The sequence below is a fragment of the Toxorhynchites rutilus genome, chromosome 2 (genome assembly GCF_029784135.1).
Source record: "Toxorhynchites rutilus septentrionalis strain SRP chromosome 2, ASM2978413v1, whole genome shotgun sequence".
Taxonomy (NCBI): Eukaryota; Metazoa; Arthropoda; class Insecta; order Diptera; family Culicidae; genus Toxorhynchites; species Toxorhynchites rutilus.
The window spans coordinates 150,008,429-150,029,467 of NC_073745.1; the positions used below are offsets into that span (position 1 = coordinate 150,008,429).

At 39.2% G+C, this 21,039-nt stretch overlaps 1 protein-coding gene across 4 annotated transcripts in view; it reads right to left on the reverse strand.

Annotated features, from left to right (window-relative positions):
- LOC129770880 (uncharacterized) overlaps nucleotides 1-21,039 on the reverse strand; it is a 273,533-nt gene that overhangs the window by 164,864 nt on the left and 87,630 nt on the right. For 2 of the 4 annotated variants that reach the window (XM_055774039.1, XM_055774040.1), the window contains exon 1: nucleotides 8,435-9,457. The exons of 1 other annotated variant lie outside the window; for it this stretch is intronic. The gene's annotated coding sequence lies outside the window, so the exon portion shown is untranslated. Of the gene's footprint in view, nucleotides 1-8,434; nucleotides 9,458-21,039 lie in introns of those variants that run through there. One more of the 4 variants, XM_055774041.1, reaches the window with a different exon arrangement.

Below are 21,039 nucleotides of genomic sequence, written 5' to 3' on the forward strand. Positions count from 1 at the left end.
TAGTTGCTATCTCACTCTACGACTCGACTATCGCATTTCATTCATCCCCGTCAAATGGGCTTCAATGCATATTGAAGTGATTCCCCCCAAAATTAATTCATGTCACGTATGCATGTATCGATGTTTGAGTTCAACGTGGTTTGACATATACTACAGGTGAGCTAGATTTTTTATTGTGTCATACAGGAAATTTACTCACACATAATAGCGTGCAGTGTTGTGTCCAGAAACATTGACGAATTTGTGAATTTTGTTGATATAAACCCGTTTTCCTGCATGTTTTTTTTTTTCACAAAACTGGGCTCGAAGACAAAGTGAACTAAAATTTTGCTTAGAATTGGTGTAACTATGTTTTTGCATCAGAAATCAAGTTTTCGTTTCACTTTATATGGACGTTAAAACAAGATTGTGTACGCGAATAACGATATTCGTGTCAGGGGAAGTAGTAGTGTGTATTGAAGTTAGGTTGAATGAAGAGGCAGATTTGTATTCATTAGTCACGTCAATTAGAATAACCATTTGCTAGAATAGTTCATTGGTCACCCTCGCTCTCAATGCTCGTCAATTCAAGTCATGTTGACAGCGAATGCCGAAGTAATCCTAGTCGAAACGAAGGTACTGAGAGGAGCGACGATTTCATCTTCGGGGTTTCGGGCCCAGGTTTTGATGAATGTTTGTACTTTCTTCAGATACGCTTGGTCCATCAAAGCTTGGTCTCACTGTTGGCCAACATTAGAGGCCATTTTATTTCACTATCTCTTTTCATGCTTGCAGCATCCCGAGTCACTTCGGAACCCTTCTTCAATTTACACTTGGCAATTGCCCTTTTTGAATGTAATCGATCCCATGTCACAGTACCGTCATTCGGGGGCAAATTGATAAAACGTACTAAAGGGTGTGTCACATCAAATTGCATCACGGAAAAAACGCTGTAGAAATTTATTTTTTAGGAATTATATCTTCAGCTTTCGCTTATAATCAGATAAGAGTGTATAGATCACGTTGGCCATGCTTCACTGTAAATTTTTCGTAAATTTGGAAAAATGTCGTCGAAGAAAAAGAGCGTCGTGAATTAATCCCGCGCACTCATTTCGAGAATCCGGAGTTGTCACATCGGGACATCGGTAAGATGCTGGGAATCGTCCAATCCACGGTCAGCAGAGTACTAAAACGATACTTCGAGAACCTAACCATCGACCGGAAGGTGAAGAACGGCTAAAATGGATGCTCCGTCAGTGAAAAAGATCACAAGCGCGTAGTTAAGCAGTTTAGACGTGATCCGAGAAGTTCGGTCCGGGATGTCGCCAATAAGCTGAATTTGTCAAGTTCATTCATCCAGCGGACCAAGCAGCGGGAGGGCCTGCGTACATACAAGGTTCAGAAGGCTCCTAACCGCGACGAAAGGCAAAACATGGTGGGGAAGACGCGAGCCCGGAAGCTGTACACCGAAATGCTGACGAAGTCGCATTGCCTGGTAATGGACGACGAAACCTACGTCAAAGCGGACTTTCGTCAGCTGCCGGGCCTGTTGTTCTTCTCCGCAGAGGACAAATTCAGCGTTCCGGAGGAGATTCGCAAGCAGAAACTATCCAAGTTTGCCAAAAAGTACATGGTGTGGCAAGCGATCTGCTCTTGCGGAAAGCGGGGTCCCCCTTCGTTATGGGACGGTAAACGGGCAGGTTTACCTTAAAGAGTGCCTACAGAAGCGCTTACTACCACTATTGAAGCAGCACGAGGGCCCGACCATCTTCTGGCCGGATCTCGCTTCGTGCCACTATTCAAAGGACGTGTTGGAGTGGTACGAAGCCAACGGGGTCACCTTCGTGCCAAAGGAAATGAACCCGCCCAACGCGCCGGAAGAACCCAAAAGTTGTCAAATCGGAGGCGGACTTTAAGAGAAAATGGATTTCTGTTCAAAAAAAACTACAACCTGACGTTGTACAGAACCTTATGGACAGGGTGAAGAGGAAGGTGCGAGCATACGGGCTTGGGCTCGAAGTATGAATAAAAAGAAAATGCCAAAAGTTGTTTAATAGTTTTTATTTTACTGTCTAAAATTTTCAAAAGGATCGGTCTACTGGGCGAATTTCTACAGAGTTTTTTCCGTGATGCAATTTGATGTGACACACCCTTTAATAAAAACAAACTGAAAATTTTGAAGTTTATGAAATTAAAAACTTGACACGATGACACGTTTAATAATCATTTGTAGGTTCCTTTCGTCAATGGTTCTCAACGAATCGAAAAACATTTATTTTATAATGTGTTAAACATTAACGACCGCAAACTTGTACGCTTCATTTGTTCGGATTCCACGAATGAGATCGTTTTCTTCGGTGTGGATGAGACGAAGGCGAGCCATCGATAGGCCTTGTTAGATTCTTGACAGACTAAGGATTTAACCATCAAATGTAGAAAACACGGGTTATTTCGTGATCCATCCGTAATAGTCGGAACGCGAAACACGAGAAAACTCGTGAGCGGTTCGAAATGTGTTAAATTACATGATGAATTATCTATTTCTGAATAGCATTTTCGTTTTCATTTTTAAGCATGGTAAAGAAACACCATTTCAACTCATTGAAACGATTATAATAGACGCCAAACATAATAATTCACATCCAGCTATATCTTTACGAGTTGAAACATCAATTGGATATTTCCAATCACTATTGAAACAAGTGGGAAAAATCAATTTTACAAAAAAGCACCATGAAAAACTTTTTTTTTTCTAAACCAAACAACCAATGTTGCGACTCCGTTTTTTTTCGCAAAAGCTAAACCGAATTGGACGCCAAGTAAGTAACAAAGTAAGCAAGTAACCAAGTAACAATTTTCAAGCGCCGAATTCAAGTCAAGTTTTTTTTGAAGCTAGTAGGTGCCTTGTTGAAATGGGCTTGAACCCGTTAGTGTAAATGTGCACATTCTGAGTATATTAAAAAATAAACTTGGTCCACTCTGACTGAACGGATCAGTGAAAAATGCTGGTCTTCAGTGTGAAGGATCGCAAAATGTATTATTTCAGAGTGCGATTTAGACTGTAGCGATGACAATGAATTCGAATTTGACGCTTCTATTGACGTATACTGTCTAAGATGATTGAAAATGGGAAGTGTATGCTTGAACATGTTTGCCGTGCATGAAATATTCATGCCTGTAATAGATGGCAGAGACTATTATGCTGAACACAACCAAATGTTTACGCGGTTCCAACCTCACACCCCTTCTCGCTCTAATTTTCATAACAATATGGCACACTTTGACTCACAACTGTTATTTGATTGAGAAATATTTCGAAACTGTTCAGTCATAGTGAACCAAATCTTAAAAAATGCTTCATTTGGTTCAGTCAGAGTGGACTATGTACGTATAGGGGGCCAAATAGCTGCCTTTTTGGGATGATACTTGATGTTTTTCACAATTATCATATATCAAAGTATTTCCAGAGAGTAGCTAACATTTCTGAGAACAATATTGAACGAAAACATTAAATGCTTTGAAAATTGCAGAGCACTGAACTTCAAGTTCGTTTTTCTCGAAATCATAAAAATGTCACATGGTCCGGTCTGACTTAACACCGAGATTGTACCAAAAAAAGTCTAAACTAGGCCAAGCGGGGAACGAACCAAGGCCGGCTGGAATGCAAGGCTGTTTTACATGACCACGCTATCCACATAGCCACTAGTGCTGTTGCATAAATGCGTGATTATATTACACCTCATTATAAAATGAAGTTGGAAAGTGTTTTATAAGAGTAAAAAGGAGAGCATAAACGTGAACCTATATTCTTTACGGTCTGGGTCGTGTGTGTGGCAAAGTATGTGAAAAATTTTAATGCGTGCTTAATGCTGACGATGTACGAACGCCAAACTTATTAAGTAGAGTACCATAGAACTCCATATTTTTTAAGGTGTTGCTTGTTTCAATTCGATGCCTTGGAACATTAAAAGAACAACTACAATAGCTGATTTTAAACGGTAGCGGTAGTTGGGATTGTAATCAACAAAGTTGTTGTCAACTAATTTGCAAGAAAGAACTGCCATTTTCGTCTCAATTATAATGAAGGTTTTCTTAAATGTTTATAGAAAACAAAAAAAAATGCTAATAGAAAGAAGTCTACATTAGTTTGAGTTCGCGCACGTTATTGTAGCCATGATAAATCTGAATTGTGATAGCGATTGAAACATAGTAGAGTTTGTTGGCATAGTGGAATTGAAAATGTGAGTCTTGATACAAAAGAGCACAGTTATGATTGAGGTTTGGTTGAAAATCGTGAGAGTGAATGTTGTTAGGTGAAGAAGGTCTATGAGCGATTTCTGAAGGATCAAGCAGACAACTGTCAAAATGAGAGAAAAGGCTACAACCTGAAATTCATCCATCTGTTCAAATGTTTGATTGATCTGGAGATCAGAACAGTTTGTCTGACAAATTTGGCGGTCATGTTTCAGTGAACTCAGAAGATGCTATGAGATGGCTTGACGGAACAGCAAACACGTCTTATGTAACTTGATAAAACTAAAAGATTTACTGTTTACTTCTTACAAGCATTCAACAGAAACATTTGAATATATAAAGCTGAGTAAAAGTCCCATATCACAAAGAGGAGATTTTAAATCTGTAGATTAAATCAGTTCGTTTTTTGCCACACTGGTTATGTTTTTCAAATAAATTATCAATTAGATAATTAGCCAACATAAGACTATGTAGGGGAATGAGGCTTCATTATTATTATAATATATTTATATATTTATATTATAATTGGAGACCATTTGAATGGCCGCAATACAACAACCCGTTAGGTTTCCAGGTGATCTGCATTTCAAACTACAGATCGAGATAAGAATACAGCACGACTACACCTTTGGATGAATTTATTTAGATTTTGTATTCTCAAGCCCTCGAATTATCATTCAAAAGACCGCAGGTAAATAATTCATTGAATTTCTATACATTTTCGTGTATATTACACTAGAAAATAACGAAAAATTAGATTGATCAATTTCACCCTAAAACAATGTTTTGAAACTTTCCTCTAAAAATTTTTCAAATTAACGCTTTGTGTTTTGTGACCTTGGTAACACTACTGATTTCGAAAATAACTCGGTATAGAAGAATTCACATAGCCACTGGTGCTGTTGCTTAGATGTGTGATAATATTACACCTCATTATAAAATGAAGTTGAAAAGTGTTTTGTGAGAGTAAAAATGAGAGCATGAATACATGAAATATGATAGAATGAAGACAGCCCTAAATCGGACAATTCCTTTCTCGAGTTTTGCTTTTATCAACACATTCGGCGATCCATTTTTATTTATATAAATAGAAGACGATATAGGAGTGCGTTTTATCACATTAAAATCCATTTCCACTTTCGAACGAAGATCAATTTCGTTACCGCAAACATCAAATGGACTAATAACGCTTGTCAATATGGCGAACTACCATAGAAACGTTTACCGATCCCTAAAACCCCTATATGCTGAGTTTGATTCCATTTGTTTGATTAGTTCTCGAGTTGTAAAGCACCCTCCCCCCCCCCCTCTTTAGAGAGGGGAAAGGAGTGTCAAAACAGCATAAAACATTTATTGCCCCCTAAAACCTCCATATGCCAAATTTGGTTTCATTTGCGTGATTCGTTCTCGAGTTATGCAGATATTTGTGTTTCATTTCTATGGCACCGAGGCGGTGCGAGGAGTGTTGAACCACCTTAGAAATGTTTCTTGTCCCCTGAAATCTCAACATGCCAAATTTGGTTAGCTCATGAATTATGCAGAAATGTATGCTTCATTTGTATGGCAGAGTGAGAGGGAAAGAGTGCATGTTCGCCATAGAAACATTTCGTGTTCCCTAAAATCTTCGCATGCCAAATTCGGCTTTATTTGCTTGAGAGGGGGGTGGAGTGTCTAACCAACATAGAAACATTTATTGCATTCTAGAACCTCCATATGCCTAATTTTTTGCTTAATTAATTCTTGAGTACTGCAGAAATTTGTGTTTCATTTGTACGTAGTCGAGTGTCCCGGGCTTGCCTTAATTGATCTCAATACCCTTCAACTTCAGCTTCCGATCGTAAATTCCCCTGCGATACGTCTTCTGATCCATTCGAACAACAGTTTCAGCACATCATACACGGTCGTTTTAGCCACTTTCAGCGATCTCGCGAATATAGTATATGACCACGCTGGATTTTTAATGTGACTGTCCAAAATCAAATTTCTTCTTTCGGCTTCCATCCTGCACAACTTTTCCGAAACAAAACGGATGATCAACGTGAAATTTTTATCGTCGTAACAGATTCTCCAAACAAATTTCTGTCAAAAGATTTCAAATACGCCTACTACGAGCGCTACTATAAAATGAACAGTGATTCAAGATTCAAGAGATAGCGTTGAAAAATAAGAGACACTTTTCCTGGGTTCAATCCCAGTTTGGCACCGTGTGTGGGTTTTTTGGATACAATTCCAAGCTGATATTCAGTCTGAGAAAATGAAAAGTTTTATCCATACATACAAACATTTTACGCTCTTGAAATTTGACACTTGTAGTAATTTCAATGAAAAAAAAACTTGAGCCCTCGCTTTCAAAAGTATTTTTAATAGGTAATAAATCTGACATTATGTGAAATAATATTTTAATAAATCTGACATTATGTGAAAGCATTTTTTTAACATTGAAGTCAAAAATTTTGTGCAATAAACAAACCAGACGCTGAAGCAGAAATCAGTGGCCAAACTACATATCAGAAATTGTACTTCAAGGTTCTAACGAGGTATCGTAAACTGGGAGCATTTTGATAAAAAAAAGTAAATATTTACATTACAACTTGCACCCAGTTATTTATGAAACCAGTACTGGTGCCAAGGTCACAAAACGTAATGATTTTTTTGTTGTTGGAAAATTTCCGTTAGCATTAGTTTTAAAATTAAAAAAAAATTATCACGAGTAAATGCTTTCTTTTTTTTATTCGTACTCAAGTACATTGCAAGTTGCAATTGACGGATAAAAATTCATCAATTTTAATGTGAAGGAAGTACTTGCACATTGAATCAAACGCAGGTCACACACTTCTTCCGACAATTGGCACAGAGAACTGTTGAATGAAAGTATTGACAATTTAACCTTACATATTCAATGTTTTCAGGCAGTTCGGTATGACTGGCTCTATTCATACATCATCGTTCAAACGTATTGAAAGATGTATATTGCAATTTTTTATCATTATTCTGCAGCACAAAAGATAGGAAAAATGTGAATTATTGCGGATTCACAATATTTAAGGGGGTATTCTAGTGTAGAGACACGAATTTCGGACGTTTTTTCGAACTCCGTAAAAATAAAACAAAGAATATTTTTACTATCCATTATATCATTATTCGTTTATCTATCTTTCAACAATAAAACAAAAATAGGACGGAAAAACAATATTCATAATTAGAATAGTTACATGCTGGTGAAGTGAGGGTGTTCAAAAAAAAGTTGTGCCATGGCGTACACGATTCCAGTCCTTCTGGTTATCTGAAACAAAAAAATCGAACAGATTCTGAATCAGTAAAGATGTCGCTATGGCATGAACCTCGGACAAGTCAAAAACATGGGTTTTAACAAAATGGCGGCCGTTTGAAAACAAAAATGCTGTTTAAAACGATTTTTTTGGCGTTTACCGATTTTTTAAAAATAGTAAAATTAAAAAGTTATAATTTTTTATTGGTTCATGCGATAGAGAGATGTATGCAGATTATTTTCATATAAATTTGACATAAATCGGTTCAGTAAAACTTGAGATATCGTGTACGCCAGTTAGAAAAAAACTAGTTCCGAGAGAAACGCGTTTGAAGTTCATTGTGATGGCCGTAACAGGTTAGATACCACATCACTAAGATGGCTCTAACTAGGTAAATAATAGGATTTTCGATAAGTCCTTTCTAGAGTATATTCTTGAATGCCTAAACTACAGAAACATGGTAAAAAAAAAATTTCGATTTTTTCAGATTTCTAGACTAGAATACCCCCTTAATACGTGCAAATTTTTCAGCACGTATTTCCAAAACCGTTAATTCAACATATGGAGACAACTATTTTTGTTTTTTTATTTTGTATTTTGGTGGATGCATCAAAAGCCAAAACGAGTTAAATGAAATAAACGCTAATTATTTACATTCCCGCCGATGCATTATACATAGCTCCAACAGTCAGCCCACCTCTCACCAGGTAATCAGGAAATCGAATTCAAGAGCCAATTAAACACACGGTGCTTGCGAACTACACGTATGCGCCTACACACTGTGCGCGAAAGGTGCTGTGTCTGTCAGACCAAAAAAAAAACATCCCACAAAAAACATAAGCCGGCGAAAAGCGAACAGCATCGCGTAATTTTGCGAGCAATTGGCAGGTATTTCGGTCGAGTATGAGGCGCAATAACACTTTGGAATATACCTTGAGTGACGGTCCACTGCGGTTGCAAAGGTTTGATGGTTCGTTTCCGCCAGTGTTAAAACCGATCAACCGTTACGCCAACTCTGGATACGATGTGCGTAAAGAATAATGAAATTAATAAAGTTGTTGACTGTTGGTCGTTATTCCACGTTTTCTTGACGATGCTGCCGATTGAACATTCACTCTTTCTATTCGTTCACCTTTCTTCGAGAGATTAAACTAAAGCAAGACTAATAATCTTCCACTTTATTAATTAACTGTTGTTTCAAGGTGCTCTGTACCAATCGTGAGCTGCCTTCACCGGTCGACATCGGAACAGCTGTTGCCACAATCACTATTCTTTTTCTCCTGATTGGGTCAATCTTTTCAAGACCAAACAATCTTTGCGTAGTTGCTTACCGATTTAATGCAACGGCAAGCGCACTTTGCGCAGTCTTCTTTGAAAACACAACTCCAAAGCACACTCAAAAAATCCGTTCTCCTTGCACTAATAAACACGGCCAAAATTATCAGACTTTTAATTTGATCAATCCATGCCACGCTCTGACCGTTTTTCATCCGCTTTCAAGTACACCACTCTATCCAACTGAAAACCACCGGGCATCTGGAATCGACCAACCGTTACAAACCCAGTATCGTTTTGTACTGTTTAGTGATCGGATAATGAGATTGAGGGACCTTGACCAGATCCTTAAAATCCAAAGCTTCACTGAACTTGCATCCCACTCAATAGCCCCAACTCAATTCCTTCTTCCGAGTCTTCCGGCCAGCATACACAAACACTTCCCACTCAGCGCGAGAGAGCCACCTGGACGTTCCGTTAGGCGAATCGACCGCGAACTGAATTTAGCACAAGTTGCACCCTAGTTTGGCTGTTTCGATTTCGAGATCGCAATTCCTTCCAATCACACACATCATAAAGTCTCAGCTGAGCATATCGAGTGCCGGCACTGAAGTCCGCGAGAGAAAGCATAGAAATCTTATGCTGAACGAAACGAGCTCGATGCGTGCTGCCGCAGCAAGCGATCACCGTAAACAGAGAGGATTCGATGCTCTGGCCCAAGAGCAACAGGTGTGATTACGATTGGGGTACCTCTATGGGAGAGAGCGCAAGAGAGATCGCGAAATTGTTGAGAGGGGAAGAGAGTGTTTACCTACGCGCGTGGGCTAGCGGGCGCATTCGTTATTATCCGTGAACTTGAACGGGTGAAACGATAAGCGAGAGAGTTTTTAGGCACTCATCTGAAGCTAGGGATGCCCATGTTCGATTCCCTTAGTCTGTTTGAGAACCCGAATAACGCTCCGTAGATGTGTCTTCCTCAAAGTTATCACCGGACCCGCGAAGCTATGCTTCGATATCAACAAAACATCGTCGCAATCATTCGAGTCGCTAATTTACGTATACATTTTCACACACTTATAGATTCGGATGCCCAACGCTAACGGAAAAAATAATGTTACTTCAATGGGAACATTTTCGAGCCCGAAAATTCGTTATCCAAGAAGGATCAAGAAATGATATCTTGCTCGTCTGGATGTCGCTGCGATAAGTAGGGCAAAGGGGGGGCAGTTTCGGAAACGCTTGTAAAAACTAAATGGTACAATTTTCAACCAAATTAAAAATATAAATAAGTTAACTGCCCTTTCACCAACAGCTGTCATATAGTTTGATATCTCCTGGTCGTTTATTACTTACGAAAACAACACAGTGCCCTTTTTCATACACGTTTCGAAACTTTTGATCTTGAAGTTGTAAGTATTTCCCTAATTCCTTTGTGAACGATTTAGAAATTTAAGTACACCACCTCAGTTAGTAACTAATATGAAATGAAAATAACGTGCATACAACGGGGAAATAAAAGTTTATTTATTGGATAAAATTATGATTTGTCTTCGGGTGGTGGTGGGACACATTCGGATATCGTTCACGGGGCACATTCGGACACTGTTTAATACTTCATAAAATTTGTGTCTGATTGTTGTTTACTAACAAACATCAATTTAGTCTGATTCTCCTAACCTAATGATGGTTCGAAACTACAAAAAGAAAACCGATAGAACCAGCATCAACGAAGATGAGATGGAAAAATGCAGAATATGCTGGAAATAAGAAGGAGCGGAAGTTTTTTATTTTAGTTTTGTTTTCGTTGTCCGAAAGTGCCCCAGGACTGTCCGAAACTGCCTCATATGATACATTGATGTCTAAATGACAACCAGAATAAATTCAGGATTTTTTTAAGTTTACAAAAAATATAAAAAATCAAGGAAAAAATAGTGTCCGAATGTGCCCCCCTCTCCGCCATGCTGTTTTCATTGTTCTGTGTCATAATAAATGTTTTGGAATATCAATCATGTTTCAGTCGCAAATCGTCGGCTACCTTCACCTGTGCTCAGTGTTGCCAACTATAATTTTTAAAAATAAGTATGGATGAAAATAAAAATCAGGAAGAAATCAGGATAGCCCATATTGGGCTGCCCGGAAAGTTCGTTTCGTCTCGATATTCGAAACGAACTTTCCGGGCAGCCCAATATGGGCTATCCTGATTTCTTCCTGATTTTTATTTTCATCCATACAAAAACATTATTTTTATAACCAGACATACATTTATTCAATTTTATATGCACAGTTTTGTTTCACAATCCGTCGCAACACAGCTCAAAAATTATAGCCATCCAGAATATGTTTGCTTACTCGTCGGAATCTGATCAAGGTATTTTTTATGCTGTACATAGAGTTGAAGTTTTTGCCCTTGACCCCCCTATACTCGCGAATACGGAACCACAGACCGAAAAAATCGATGATTCCGTTTTAACTAAACGACTATTAAACATGAATGAATTTGAACAAAAGTTGAAGTTGAAGTGCACAGGTTGAAGGGTACTGATTCATGCCGCTTCATTTCTTCTTCAGAATCGATTCTTTTTCCGAAAGCGACAGACTTGGATGATCTTCTGTGACTCAAGAATAATGAATGAGTTCAGTTTCGAGATCAATTGCGAAACCGTATAAGAATATTTCATATTATACATATAAAATCCCCCAAATGTAAATCTGTTATCCTTGAAGTAAGATTCTGGAGTGGGAGGCAAAAAAAATCGCTGCGCTATCTTCAATATTCATTTTTTAAATTCGCGTTGACGGCATCGAATTGCGTGTTCTGTCAATGCGAAGCGAAAATCTTATTGGATTAGCAGGTGACGTAAACGCACTTTTATAATAAAAAAATATAAATGAAAATTTACATTTTTGTATCGAATATGTATTTTACGAAATAGAGAAACACGTTTTTACGCAAATAGTGACAAGTATCAAACAAAAACTGTATCGGATAACAATGATAATATACATTGTTGATGAGTTTCTAAGAAAATAGCAGAAGATTTATAAACAATATAAATATTCAAAAAACACCCTGTAATTATATCCATTCAAAATATAATGATTTGAAACTGCCTTCAGGCATGTTCTCTGGAGGAGTATCTTTCTTTCACGCGTTTTTTTAACCTGACGTGGCTTTAACAAGTGTCGACAGTCTATCTGCGAAAACGCAATTCGTTTTGGAATAGTGGGGGTATGATGGACAGGTAGTTGATTTGTATAATTGCATTATGAATTTCAAATTTTTGTTGATGGGAACCCCTTCTACATGCTTTTCTAGAATATTTAAACCATCCTATGACAATGAATTCTGATCAAAAGTGAAATAGGGAAACAAAAACCGAAAATCAAACATGATTCCGCGTGCGGAGGTAATTTTTGCGGCTTCGATATTAAACATTTTGAGTGGTTTAATTGCAAAATTGAATTCGCTGATGGTTATATTTCGGTTTGAGAGTTGACAGAGAAGCGATATTAGGAACGTACGGAAAAGTAAATTCCTTCGTAAGTGGTAAATTTAAATTATTGAAATAATTGAACTGGTGGGGTTGAAATGGACAGTCACATCCATAATCTCATCCAATGCATGATGGAAAGTGAAGGGAATAATATTGAACTCCTTTTTATATTGCTTTCTCTTTTTGTTCTATTCCAGTACTGGACGCACAAACACTGAAAGAGAGTGCGATTATTCCTCTCGCGAGCGATAAAATTCAACGCTTCGTATATTATTGACCTGTCCTTATTCCCCCCACTACATGTCCATTATACCCGCACCGATAAAAATGTTCTACTTTTCGGCTTGTTTTAATTTCAGTAAAAAACATAAAAAAACACATTTTCATAAAACATTTGGCAAATTATTTCGAAAACCAGTATATTGAACTGTAAGAAACTGCTTTTAAGTTTTGGAAAACATAAGTATCCAAAGATACAATTGAAGTTTTCCTTAACATGTCCGTCTTACCCCCATCTGCCCTAAATAAGAAATTGGATTTTTCTACTTTTTTCAACCATTTGATTCATTCTCTCTTTTTTGATACCACCGGTAAGCTCAGATAAGAAAAAAAGAGGAATAAACAGTACTCGTTGTTTTCTTCGGAATCCTTTGCTGAAAGATATTTTGTAATATATTTTGTTTAATTTGTTAGCTGTATTGTTATGTGCGTTTCATGGGACGATAATTCGATTCTGGACATTCCTGTCATAAAAAAGGCCTCTTTGAGAAAATTCTCCATTCTCTTCTCCGAAAAATAACTAATCCAACCGGGTTCACTAATTCAGATGTAAAGAAATTCAACCTGAAAAGAATTGCTTCATACTGAGAGGACGTACAGAAAGTGTAAGGTATAGTTAGGCGGAAGATTGATGACATGGTGGGCGTTTCTGTTTTCAATATCTAAATCGATCAAAATACCTCTTCTATCGATGAAAAAATCTGCACTAGAAGAAAACATGACATAACCAAGAATCATGTTATCCTATCACATAGAAAATCTGTTTAACCCTCTACAGCCCAAGCCCGCCTTTAGACGGGCTTCGCGGATTCTCTTTTCAAATTATTCGGACATTATTTTCAATGTTCACCCCCACTAGAACGACTTTAGAATATTTTCATCTATCACACATACACATTGATTTTATGCTGGCAGCTTTCTGATAGGAGTATTTTATGTTGAAAGTCGGAAATTCGAGATAAAAGTGGAATAGATTTTTTTAAATAAATAAAAAACTTGGGCGGTAGAGGGTTAATACGAAAAAGCTAACTTCAATTCATATCTCACAATTTCAATATTAACTTACATTGTTCCGGGTAGAGTTTCTTGTAATAGTGGTCTCCCTAAGTCATTAGAAAAAAAAAGTGAAAAATCGATATTTTTTGCTTGGAGGTAAAGTGGTCACTCCCACATATCAAGCTAAATGGGATAGATTTATGCATCTCTTCGTCCAAATTTGTTCAAATCATATTTGACATAGTAGGTACATGTATGAAATAAGCTTGGCCTATTCACCTAGAGTCTCAATTTAGATTTTCTCATGCATACAAAAACGTAGTAAGAAACACATAACGTTCCACATAATGAGGCTTGGTTTAGTTGGAGAGGCATATTTATCCAGGGTCAAAGCCAACAAAGAATCTCATTCAAGAGCAGAATGTGATGCGGTATATCAGCTTTAGTAAACAGAACATTGTAAGTCGCTTTTCACCTATGACCACTTTGTCCCCAAACGTTAAAGTAATTTCTATGCTAATTAATCGCTGAGATTGAACAAAGTATCTGATGCTCTACTAGAGTATGTGAACAGTCGTCCAAACTGATTATTTGTCCAATATATCAGATTGAATAAACTAAACTTCACAAGAAATTCCTCAGATACCATGCACACAGAAATACGGCCGAATGGATATCGAGAGCGTAAATTTCTGTTTTTATTTGTATTTTGACATGTGATAGCTCTACTGAAGTACAGGGTGACTAAAAAACCATCAATACGGCATCTATAGTAAATAGTTATACTACCGAAAAAGCAGGTGACCAATTTGCCCCTACTACCCCTACGACGCATAGCGTGTTTTCATTTTTACAGCTGATGAAGAGATGTTACAAATACGTTAGTAAACCAAACAGCAACCGCAGCACCCCTAGTAACTACAATTACATATACAATTAGTTATAACGGCAAAAAAAATCTAGAAAAAAATTGTAAAATTAGTCTAACTAAATATTTCTCTCAGTGTGGCGATCGATTAAACGATTTTTTTTGAGCGATTAATCATATCGAATAAAGAACAGCTGATTCGATTAATTGATGAACGATTAATTTTTTTTTTTTTTATAAATACGTTTATTTGTCGTTTTTGTTTGGTAAAAATTATTTACATAATTGATTCAACCTCGACTTCGAAACTAAATTTTAGTTCATCTATGTCAATTCTACCATTGCTGCTATCAATGAAGGTGATATATGTCAACAGCAATCTCATTATCAAAATTCGTTCATTCATTGCTATCCCCTCCAGAGATGGCCGAAGGAGATTCTCTAAATGGAGTGCGCGTTGTCCACCAGTTACCACTAGCAGCTGTTGTTGTAGCACATTGAATGCATCTCGTACTCTCGGACACCCAAAAAATTTGTGCTGTATTGTTTCCACACTCGAAGAACAGTGTATACAATTCTCATCGTCCGTTCGCCTCATAACGAACATCAGTCGCCGGTGCGAGAACTTCTCGTTTACCCACATGTATAGAAGACTACGTTGTGTTGGATATAAGTCCCGAACAGCAATATTCTTCCACACACGGGGCCAGTTAGTTGCAGGATTTGCTATTTCTACTTTCGGTTTTGCTGTACGTTCTATGAAGAAACGGTGGATGAGATTGGCGGCTGGTTGCTGTCGGATTTGGAAGGGGAAATTTGGAATGTGGTTCAGGATAAGCTTTAGGCAAGGAAGATCTGAAGGGGGAGTGGTTGTTTGGGAGAGGAAGGAATTGTAATAGGGAAGGGAACTCATTTCGTGTAGGTGCCGATTGATCAACAATGCCTTGCACTTTATCGCTGGCAATTGAAGATTGAGACCACCATTCTCCCGTCTTCGTGCTAGCTGCTCCATTGGTATGGTTGCACATGCACCACGGAATAGAAAGCGTCGCATAATGGTCGTCAGTTTCGCCACGTGTGCTGCCGTTGGATGCAGATTCGCTGCCATATACCATGTCCTCGAGGAAATAAAAATGTTCAACAGCGTTACCTTCTGTGTTAATGATAAATTTCGTGAAGAATGCAGCCATACTTGACGCGAAAAGTTCGTCACGAGTAAGTCCCAATTTGTCTTTGCCATACATCGGACCGAATTGGTAAAAATAATCCCGAGTATTTTGACGGTGTTTTCCGTACGAAGCCACGTTGTAGTGATTGGATCGTTTACGCATCCAACGTCTATTGCGATGGTTTTATTCTCATTCAAGCGTGCCCCTGCTACTTTTTCAAAACGCCGGAACAAAACACGCATCGCATCAAGCTTATCTACACTTGATACAATTGCACTAATGTCGTCAGCGTAAGCGGTAATTAGGTCTGCTCCACACACGTGCTCTAATCGCTGCAGAAGTGGGTGAAGATAGAGCACGAAAAGATGCATCGAAAGAGGATCTCCTTGTCGGACAGATCGTTGAATTTGGAATGGTGCGGAGAGGTGTCCGTTTATGAGCAAGCGAGACGAAGAGGCTGCTGATACACGAGAGAGCAAATCTACAAGTTGTGGATTGAAGCCCAGCGCTCGCATCGTGGTAAATAAGAAACGATGGTCCACACGATCGAAAGCGTGATCGAGATCGAAAGAGATCAGCTTGCCTTTTTGTCTGTCCGCTTTCAGCTGAGCAATTTTGTCTTTCAATGCTAGCGTTGCTTGAAAGATATTGCGACTGCCGTTTGAACATTTTTGTGAGCGAGTTAAAATGCTATGAGCTCGAAGCACATTTTCAAGTCGCTGCTTCAAAACCCGCGACAGAATTTTGTAGTCGTAATTGACTAAACTAATCGGTCGGTAGGAACGTGCGCTGTCTCCCGAATCTCGTTTCTTAATCAGTACGATCACCCCATCGACGAACTGGGATGGGAAATTTGACCTGATAGCGTCATTGATAACCAGGTTCAGCTCACGATGTATCACATCGAAAGTTCGCATATAAAACTCTTTTGGCAGTCCGTCGGGTCCTGGTGATTTTCTCGATGCGCTTGTGCGGATAGCTGAAAATATCTCACTCGTAGTAATTTCATTCATACTGGCTTCGTTTGTATCGTCCCGCTCGGGGATGATTCTCTCGCACTGGAACGGGTGGCCTTCTTCCTCTTCTACATGCCCGGGTGCGTATAGATTTTTAAAATACTCAACCATATGGTTTTGTATCGCAGCAGAATCGCCGATGATTTCATCTCTTTCGTTTCGCAGCCGCTCGATGATAGTTTTTCGGCGCACTCGCTCGCCCAGCTGGTAAGTCGATAGCGGCTCACCAGCAACGAAGGTTTCGTTTATACGCACGAACATTTCGGAGAAAGTTCGCTGGTGTGTTAGCATTTTTGCCTTTATCCGATTGATGGTGGTGAGCATGGACCGGTTGTTTTGGTAGCCATCGTACGCATGCCGTAGTAACTGATATAGACGTTGTTGTTCACGATGGAAGTTATCGATGGCTGTTTTGGACTTCCATCGGAAAAAGGACTTTATTTTAGGCTTTGCGCACGACAGCCACCATTCCATCCACGACGGATAATTTCGGCGTTGACGAGTCCAGTGCTGCCACCGTATTTGGAACTCGGTAATATTTTCTACGGTCAGTAGATGCGGACGTAGGGACCAAAATCCACGACCATGTGCTCTGTCGGGGAGGGGAAGGCAAATTCTCGCGGTGACGGCCTTATGATCCGAAAAACAGCACACATGTACAGCTGTTGTTCTCAGCTGTTCTCGGAGACCGTTGCTCACATAAAATCGATCGAGTCTAGACGAGGAGTTATGTGTGATGTAAGTGTATTCCGTCTCTCGTGGACGGAGCCGCTGCCACACATCATGCAGATGTAACTGCTGTACGGTGGCTAAAAGAGCGGGACTCGAATTTTGTCCCGTCGCATCGCATTGACGAATTACGCAGTTGAAGTCGCCTCCTAAGATGACGTGATCGGTACGATGCCGAAGGTAGTATGCAATAGTGTTATTGAAGAACCGCTCTCTTTCAGCACGAAGAACTGAACCAGATGGGGCGTATACATTACATAACGTAGTGTTGTGGACACGGAGAGCGAGCAATCTCCCGTCTAAGCTTTTCTCTACATGTGAGAATTTGATGTGTTCTTTTAAAGCGATTGCCGTTCCTCTTCTTGAATGGTCGACATTACAAATAACGTTGTAGCCTGGCAAGAGAAGCTGTTCGTTCCCAACCTCCTGCAAAAACACAATATCCAACTCGGAGGTGCGAACGAACGTGAGAAGGGCGTTTAACTTGGTTTGGTTGGTGATGGTATTAATATTTATCGTTCCGATGTTACAACTGACGTACTCCATTTTATTGAATTTCTTCGTCGGAGATTCTAACGTGTATTGGTTCAGTGACGATGATATCTTCTCCGAAGTGGCGCATTTTCTTGCCTGGTGGTTGTCTACGCGAGCGCCGGCTGGCGTTCGAGGTTTGAGAAGTTTGTGAGGTGTCTGTTTCGTTGCCATCGGGTCTACGATGCGACGTGATGGCGTTCGGGAATGAAATAGGCGAGAGCTGGATTACAGCTTGTGATGTGGACGGTTTCGTTATTGAAGGTGTAGCGGGAGGTGGCATCGTCTTTTTTTGTTGTGGTGTTGCAGATTGTGTCTCACTCATTCCAAGGAGATTCGGCTTCAGACTCGAGTTATCATGTTGTCCGATATCGAGTGGACTTATTGCCATCCGTTTTGACGAAACTGATGATAGTTTACGGAGGTTCGTTGGTTTGGTGTGTTGAGTTTTAGTCGGGTTTCCCTTCGTTACGCTAGCGTACGATTGATCTGCTGCGAGCTTCTGCACCAGCAGTTTCTTGTTCTGTACACATGGAATGCCAATGTGTACAAATTCGTGGCAGTGTAGGCAAGTTTGCCGCTGCCCCTTATATCTCACCGAAGTTTCTTCTCCCTGAACCGTCACGAGAGAAGGAATGTTCTTCGTGACCACCATGCGAACAATACGAACCCCGGTTTTAACACCACCGAAGTCGCTGTATCGGTCATCCCACAGAAGGTCACGAACACTTATTACTTCGCCGTACTCGGCGAGAAAATCAGCAATCTGTTCATTAGTGATGCTTTCGGGTAGCTCAAGTAGTTTTACCTCGACCGCGCCGTCCTCCATCGCAATTCGTAATTTGTATGGTTTTCCTTCAAACACGAACTCATGCTTGTTGTCGTGCTGCTCAACTATTTGTTCAGCAAGTTGCAGGTTGTTGACCTTTACGAAGGTACATGCAAGTCGTTTGCTTGGCTGGAGTTGTAGAACGTTTTCACGTGTGAGACCGAGTTCTTTTCCGACGAACTTATGAATCTCATCATGAGAAAGCAGTTTCGGAAACTGCGAGTAATCGACGCGAAACGTATTTTCGCGGCGCGGCATCACGGAATGTGACGTCGCGAAAAGCGTAGATGAAAAAAATGTAGAACGTATTAAATAGTCTGTGAACGACTTCCGAAATTTGCTCGTCTAAAAAATCGACTGATCAACTCGGAAGTTGAGCGCTAACTGAGTAATTTCAAAAGTCGGAGATCGCTACTTGTGGCAATGCAGGGAAAAATTAAGCGAATGCTATTTCAATGGAGAGAAGTACCTAGAGGGGCAAACAATGAACCCAAAGGGTGAAGGTAAAGTAGTTGGAAATCCAAACTGCTACGAAATACGTTGTGGCATCGAGCTTCGCTTTCTCAATTCGGTGATCCAGGGATGTATTCCAGTTTACATTGCAAACGAAGCTGTCCAATCTCCTGACTGGGTATAGACCATAAAACCTTTTAGAACCATTTGCAGAAGATTGGATTCCAAAAAAGCTGAATGTATGGATGCCACACGAGTTGACGCAAAAAAATCTTTGAGACCGAATCAACGCCTGCGATGCACTGCTGAAACGGAACGAACTCGACCCATTTTTGAAGATGATGGTGACTGGTGATGAAAAGTGGATCACGTATGACAACCTAAAGCGAAAAAAGTCGTGGTCGAAGCGCGGTGAGCCGGTCCAAACCATCGCCAAGACCGGATTGACGGCCAGGAAGGTTTTGCTGTGTGTTTGGTGGGATTGGAAGGGAATCATCCACTATGAGCTGCTCCACTATGGCCAGACCCTCAACTCGGTTCTCTACTGTGAGCAGCTTGACCGTTTGAAGTAGGCCATTGACCAGAAGCGGCCAGAAATGATCAATAGGAATGGTGTTTTTTTCCACCAGGACAACGCTCGGCCTCAAACATCTTTGATGACCCGCCAGAAGCTACGGGAGCTCGGATGGGATGTCCTATTGCACCCACCGTATAGTCCGGACCTGGCTCCAAGTGATTATCATCTCTTCCGGTCCATGCAAAACGCTCTTGGTGATACTAAGTTGGCCTCAAAAGTGGCTTGCGAAAACTGGCTGTCTGAGTTTTTTGCAAATAAGGAGGGTGGTTTTATAAGAGGGGGGGAGGATAATGAAATTTCCTTCTAAATGGCGAAGTTTATTTTTTTATTGGGATACCCATTTATATTTTGGGGTGCTTCGGAAAATCAATTTTTCCACATTTTCCCAAAAATGACTTTTTTCAAAAAATCATAACTTTTTCATAACTTGACCGACATATCAAAATTAAGCCAATGAGATAGTCTTTTAAAAATATTGATTGTGCAAAAAAAGAATTTCGATGGATTTTATTTTCGTTATTATTGATTGTAGTCGTTTTTTATTGTTTTCATGGCTTTGAACTAGAGGGCGCTATATTTTTTTATATTTTTTTCTTGAAAGTTAAGGATTTTTTACATAACATATCTCGATATCAGAGAGTCTTTTTTTCGTTTTTGAGATATAATTTTTTCAAAGTTAATCAATGGTTCGGAAAAAAACAAAATTTCCCCATTTTTCCACAACAAAAATTCATAACTTTTGAACTACTGGACCGATTCAGATGATCGACATATCAAATTAAGCTTATGAGTTATTTCTTTAAAAAAATATTATTTTTGCGTAAAATTTGCATTTTTGTTTTTAGAATTATTGATTGAGTTAGTTTTTCATAGTTTTCTCGGTTAAAGATAAAGGGTGCTATATATTTTTATATTTTTTTCTGGAAAGCTGAGGTTTCTTACATAATATATCCGAAATTCAAAGAGGTGTTATTCGTGTTTTCGTTTTTGAGTTATTATTTTATAAATTTAACATGTTTTGACTCTTCGTTTAATATTCCTATGTGACTAGACTAGACCTATGCAACTAGAATCCAATCTTCCAGCAAGTGTGATATTCTTTCAAAAAAGGCTTAGCTTATGGCTTCAATTTAAAATGTCAATCATCTAAATCGGTGCAATAGTTCAAATGTTATGAATTTTTGCAAAAAACCATTTTTGGGTAAAAGGAGAAAAATAATTTCTCGAACCACCGCCTAACTATGAAAAATCATATCTCAAAAACGAAAAAAATGGGTGGGTTATATCTATGATATAACCGCAAGGTTGACGTGGGACTATC